Below are 7,339 nucleotides of genomic sequence, written 5' to 3'. Positions count from 1 at the left end.
ATAACATGTTTCAATAAATTTATTAATTCATATATGTTTAATATTCTACAGGGAGTTGCCGGATGCGGGTGATAGTACGGGTGGCAGGGAGGAGCCACATGCCAGCCATGTGGAGCCTTAAGCTCAAGCTTAAATGCTAATGCGTCTCTCGCCGCCGAAGATTAAAAGCTCAGGTGAGGGTGATGGGAATTCAATGCAGCGTCCGGTTCATTGGTGCGACTGCAATCTGCAGTTATGGAAAACAAGTATCGAGGGAATGTTGAGGTTATTAAGGTGGCTGAAGGTATGGAGCAGGGTCAAGCTCAGTGTTGTGGTAACAAGGTTCAGGCTCCTGCGTGTTGTTCTGTTCTACAGGCCACAGCTCTTGCTGTCAAGGCCAGTTTTCAAGGTGGAGAGGGTTGCCTCCAGGTCGGAAACTCTGCTGGTTGCCGCCTTTGCTCTGTTGAGTGTTGTCCCAGGTCTGCTGAGAGCAACGCTAACTCAGTTGGGGGCTGTATCCAGTTGGGAAGGTCTTCAATCGCAATACTGCTTCAAGCCGCTGGTACTCCTGCAACTATGGTTAGACCCCGGCAAAGACTGCTCAGTCGATGAGGCTCTGCTCGGGGAGGGTCTTCTCGTCCTCCAGCTACAGAGCCCCATTTCCAATGTTGCCGCTGTAATTGCCATAGAAGGGCAGGGGCCAATCCCCTCTAGGCGAGCCAGTTCATGGATGCGAGCAGTCCAAGCTCTGAACCAGACCCTCTTCCTGCGTTTGGCTCAGCCATCTTCACTTTCGGCAGCTCGAAGAATAAACCACGCATTAATGCTCACATTTCGGTCTTATTCATCGAGGAAACTCAGGATGGTGAAGGTGGCTCGCGCAATCAGGAGGAGGTCCCAGACGAAAGCATGGAAGGTGACGAGGAAAGACCGGCGGGGGCTCCTGTGCAAGCTTCCATCAGCCCTCAGGCTCAGCAGGCGTCGACATCCAAGGAGAACACTGCTGAAGACTGGGACTCCTTCCCCACTGCAGAAGAGCGAGAGAAGTATGGATGGTGCAGAATTGTCGAGGAGAAGCCGGAGGACTAACCTCCACTGGTTCAATCTGTCGTTTTCAACAATTGTGCAGGTCCTGTTTCGGTCCTATATCTATGTCTATGTCTCTCTGGTTTATGTTTCTATCTATGTCTGCTATGGCTATGTCCCTCTTGTTTACGTTTATGTCTATGTCGGCTCCGGCTATGTCTATAACTCTTTTGTTGCCCCTGCGAGGGATGTTCTACTCTGCTCCGGTGCCCCTGCGCGGGATGTTTTTTGCATGGTAAAGATTCACTGTCATATTTTAATGTACTGTGAGGATAGTTTTGTCTGGTCGAGCAGCCCCTGCGAGGGCGGGTCTGGTGTTGAGAAATCATGCTCCAAAGAGCCACAGTCGGCCTTGGGCAATCTGAATATATGCCTGTAATGTTTTTCTTCTGTACATAATAAAATAGAATAGATTTACCGAGAAAAAAAAAATTATTCTACAGGGAGCAACAACAAAGGAACAGAGTGTCGTTCAAGAAAAAAAAATATAGCACATGTAAATGACGATGAATTGGTCCTTTGTTCACTTGGAGTGGTGCTCGAGGTTAATGAAACGAGGGTAATTTTTTACAAAACTAGGAGGGATATAGTGGAATGAATGTATAGACGTACTTTCCACTTACAATACATAAATAAATTCAATGATTCCAAGAACTAAATTATATTAAAACTACAGGAAACATTTCGAGAGCAATGGTCAATGAGACCTGTCAAACTTGCAATAGCAAAAACATACAACAACAAAAATAATCATTCAAAAAGTAATATCCCTAATTAAAATTCTTTTCTAGAATTATATGTATACAAAGAATTCATTTATTAATATCAATTATGTTATACTTAGTTTTCATATGTCAATATAAAAATGGTTTATTACTTTTTCAGGAAGAATATTAAAATTCCAAAGGATCAACGAGATGATATGTGAAACATGCCAGGAGGAATGTCCAAAAAATTGTATAAGGGGATGGTCAAAGAAATGGACATAATTGCATCACAAGAGGAGCCATCACAACAACAGCGTGCTTCAAATGTATGTAATCATCGAATTTTTCTATTAGGTATGTATAAACAAATAATTTATCATTAAATATTAATTTTCAAGTATTTTCTTGCATAAAAGAAAACAAAATGGAACCCATTCAGCACATAAAATATGACAACAAGGAAGAAAAGAGTTGATATCAAAGTTTGTGAGTAATTGGTAATGTTTCCTTATAAAACCTTAAGATTTTATCTTCGTATATTTTAAGTTGTTTTACAACAACCATCCTTGAATGTCTTCAAATAGGTGCTAACATACAAAGAAGAGTCATCGGAAGAATTGATTGACATTGGGTTAAATATGGGTTGTGAGTATATGTTGGCATATCAAAAATTAATTGTGGAATTTGTAAGTATCTTTGTTGTTTTACTTCTCTGAGTTTATAATTAATAGAACAAAAAAATCATTTATATTAAATCTATGATTTATTATGGGGTATAAAACTTGCAGGAAACAAAGTATGGAACTACGCCAACAAAAGAGTTGTTGAAAGAAGGCATGAGATTTGATTTTGAAAGAATGTATATAGTTCAAGACTTAATTCTTTCTATGGTAAATTGATTTTAAATTTACATTGATGTATATTATTTATTTCAATTTTCATTATTCTCACCAATGTAGATACACTCATTACACTTTATTACTTTATTTTTTTATGTTTGTAGATGGAACTTGAAGAAGATGAAAACAATCGATGCAATCAACAAAACATTCATCCAAATAACCTAAGTAATTTTAGTAGCTCGAGCACTAACAATAGTTCCAACGAAGAATGATGATATATTTGGATATCAATGCAAGCTATTGTATTTTTTGAAATAATTGCTTATGAAAATCAGACATTTTTTTTTAATGTAAATGACTGAGTCCCAATTGAAAGACACGGGGTTACCAATAACTATCCCATTTTGTATGAAAAAGGACCTCGTATTCATATATACTAAAATACATTTTAATTTATTCTATTGCATCGTCCAAGGTCGCTCTGAAATGTTACACCACTAATTAAATATATGGATAATTAAATATTATAATGAAGAGATGCGAAATCTGATGATATAACAAATTAATCCAAACATCATATACAAATTCACTAATCAAAATTTAATTCTCGGTGCGTATTTATTTACAAATATGATATTTATAATAATAAAAAATATAAAATTTATAACAATAAAAAATGGTATTCCATACAAAATCCCGGTGCGTCTATAAAATAAATATGCATTGGTGCCTTTTATGAAAAGTACAACACTGGGGCATTATACTTTTCAAGCACCGATATTGTTTGCATTTAACACCCTAGTGCATGTTATCATAGATTGTACGTCCCGGTGATTTGTAATTGTTAAAGCACTAATGCTTTCATAAAAAAACGCCCTGGTGCTCTAAAATATTGTTTCCAACCCCGATGCATTATTCAAATTAACAACACTGGTTCTTTTAAATTAGTAATGCATCGATGCTTTGCACAACTCATAAGCACTAGTACTATAAACTTAAATAAAGGCACCGCGAATGCAAATTTTTTTTCCTGCCCCGGTGTCGTTCTTGAAAATTACGGCCCTGGGCATATTTTGAAGACATAAGCATCGGGGAGGTACACTTTTCAGGCACCGGTGTTGTTTACTTTCAATGCCCCGATGCTTTTATTTAAATTTACAACACCAGCATCGATGTTATTTTTCCATTAAGAGAATCATTAAAAAAGCATCCACTAAAACTCCAACCACCCAATTTTTTCTAGTTGTGATGAAGTTTCGTTATCAGCTCCACTAAAACATCCACTACCACAAACAGATGTTATAACAAAGGTTTTTTTGGATTTTTTTACAAATTTTATAACACTAAAAACCTCTGTTATAACCTTCGCTAGAAGGTATTTCCTTGTAGTGATTTCACCAAAGAAATACTTGTGTATAAATTTGCATTCTATCATTCTTTGGCAGTTGTGCTCACAAAACTTAATGGATGCGATGTGAATGTATGTTTTTGTTTACAAGAACAGGTTTGCATGGAGCTAAGTTGAACTGTCCAATGATTGACCAACAATCATATGTTGTATTTAAATTTGTAAAATAATTTAGACCATTATCTTAAATAACCACACAAAAGTTATTCTTCATCAATTATTATATCACTATTCGTAAAAAAGAAACTTGGTTAAAGAGGAGGATGCTACATGACTATTATTTAAGAGTATGACCTTGAACTTAAACCAAATACAATAGTTGGTGGTTAAGGACTCTACAAATTAGTAAATGACTTATAAGACCAAATCACCATGGTATAAAAGAGATGGGAAAATGAAGATTTTATATACACTAACGATGTACTATACATTATAGTAGACATAGATTCTTGATGTCATTATTTGAAACATTATTTACAATATGCATCTATTCCTCACTGATTGCAAGGAAAAGAAGAGCATTTAGGCACATATTTTTTGAACTCCAACTTAATAATGAAATTCTCTTTTGGAAAAACCATGATGGTGCGTTACTTAGATGTTTAGGAAATAATGATGAAAGAAAGTTTTAAAATATTTACGTGATGGATCTACTGGTGGCCATTTTGTCAAAGTAACAATAGCACACAAAATATTAAGAACCATATATTATTTGTCCACACTCTTTAAAAATTTTCATCCATATGTTTTAAATGTAAAACATGTTAGATGCGTGGTAGTAGAGAAAATAAAGAATATATATCACTCCAACTAGTGACAATTGATAGAGCCTTCAAGCATTGAGGATTGCACAACATTAGAGAAATTAATCCCAACTCCTCAAAGAAATAAAAATACATCTTGACTTCTACAAACTAATTTAGTTGATGGGAAGAAACATTTCCACTAACTAAGTTGAATGAAGACATTGTCATCGATATAAAACAGAGAGACCTGCCAAGATAAGACAAACCAAGGAGTAGAAGAAGGCAAAGAGACAAGATTCTTGGAGTAATATCTAATTACTAGGTTTGGTGTTCCTTTAGTTCTAGTTTTTTGTAATGCTTTTTATTTTTCCTCACTAAAATTTAATAGAATTTGCTTTACAAAAGGTGTCATCTTACAATTTTCAACGAATTATCATCCATAAAGAAATGATGTGGCTAAGTCAACCAATAAGAATTCAATTCATATTTAAAAGAAAATGATCATTGAGCATCATATGAACAAGCACAACACTTTACTTAATGCCCTATGGGTTGTCCAAGTTACTCTTAAAGTTTTGTTAGCGACATTAGCTTATTCCTCTAATATCTTTTTCTACCCTCTCTAAAATTGTCCCAATCTTCCTCAAAGAAAATATGTTCAACCCTTAAGAGTTGAATTGATATCCTCTTGAGATTGGAGGAATACAAGGAAAAGGTCAAAAACAAAGTCATTGGTCAGCAATAGATTATTAAACATTGGTTTGACAAGAATTCTTATAGAGATAAACATTTTTAGGTGGAAAATCTGGATAATTGAATAGATAGGGATAATTGATAAGGGTGTATTCCCTCAAAAACCTCCCCATTTGAGGCCTTCAAAAATGGTTTTCCCAATACCTCTTTTATTCTTTATATTCATAGTTGAAATGTAAGGGCATAAATTTTAGGGATTTATTTTTTTCTTCCTGCTTATTTTAAGTCAATAATGCGAGTTATTTGAATGATAATAATATTGATGACGCTTGGTACTTAATCAAAAAAATATTCATTAAATTTGTATTATTTTGATTGCAATGAATGTTTCCCTTAGTAACAAATTATGTTAAAAAGATAGGGGTATTGTATCAATAAATTGTTTTAAAACTTGGTCATTATTTAGAAAGCATAAATCAAATATAATTTAATGATTTTTAAACTAGATCTCATAGCCTTTTGATACAAAAATTAGTTTGTGGTGCTTTTCTATATAAAAGAAAAGTTCCAGCAAATTTCTTGTGGGAAAAGGTGTTTTTGGTACAAATATTTGAAGATAAACTTGGTGTTTATTTGAGTGGTTGAAGGCTATGAATTACAAGGAGGAGGTCATTGAGCCAAGTTCCTAAGTTGGATGCCTCTATGAATATTGTGAGCTTCACTCAATGTCCCTATTAAGTTAGGTTGTCAAATTTGCAGTTGGTCAATTTACCATAGTGACCATCCATGAAAGAAAGTATAGTACCTAATGAATTGTACCATCCTTGAAATAAATGAAAGTTCCCATTGAATTCCCATGATGTGGATTTCAGTGAATTAAAAAGAAATTTTAAAAAATGTGTTCCAAAATTAGATATTGTTCTATCTCCATAGGACACCCCTAAAAAAAACTTAGCTCATAGCTCCAAATAAAACCATTGTTCCACATCCAATAGGGTGTGCCAGAAACAATAATATAATCATTGCTGTAGGGGAAACTTCACTCTCACTAACGTCAATGTAAGAAAATTATTTTGAAAACAAGAAACAAAGGCATGAATTGGATTTTTTGACTCATGAAAGGGACCTAGTATAAGGCCTTCACCTACAAATTGTAATGGGCACATTACTTAGGTGGGTATAGAGGGTTACCATAGAATTTTTTAATGTCATATGTTGTCTACCTGATCAAAGGAAAAAATGGTGAACCATTCTATATTTCTCTTATATGATTTGGGAGGCCTATATGAGCTAGAGATCCTAACTCAAGGGGTTCAATGCCCCTTAAGCATTGGATTCACCTTTAGGCACATTCAGATGCATTTATAGGTGCACTTTTGATACACTATTGAACATATTTGGGTGCACTTGTTGGATGTGGATGGCAAGCAAACAAGGCACCAAAGAAACAAAGTTGACACATGGCATAAGAGAGATTGGTTATTCATTTTTTACATAGTATAAAGGATCTCCACCATTTGCGCTATTAAGTTCAAGTTTGGCACAATAGGTAAAATTTCATTAGCTAAGTGGGAAGGAAGAGAATATAGGACTTGCTAGAGGCAAGCCTGTGATCACGTCAAGGGTTGTACTGACAATTCTTATAGATAGTTGTGCCTTGTGTAATCATGTAATTTTTCCCGGATGCGGGTGGTTATAATGCATAACAGGTCAGTGGCTCATCATAAGGGCATGTGTCAGCCCGGACGAGCCACGTATACCAGGACGATTCACATATGGTCTAGCCGCGTGATGCATTTAAGAACGGAGGCGATGGTTTATTGCAGTGGAGTCCTTTCGGCATTTACTGCCCTTCTTGGTAACGGGAAAATGGCGTTA

Source organism: Pinus tabuliformis, chromosome 3_2 (genome assembly GCF_031772625.1).
Source record: "Pinus tabuliformis cultivar Carrire ecotype Pingquan chromosome 3_2, CPIR1, whole genome shotgun sequence".
NCBI lineage: Eukaryota > Viridiplantae > Streptophyta > Pinopsida > Pinales > Pinaceae > Pinus > Pinus tabuliformis.
This window is presented reverse-complemented; position numbering follows the sequence as displayed.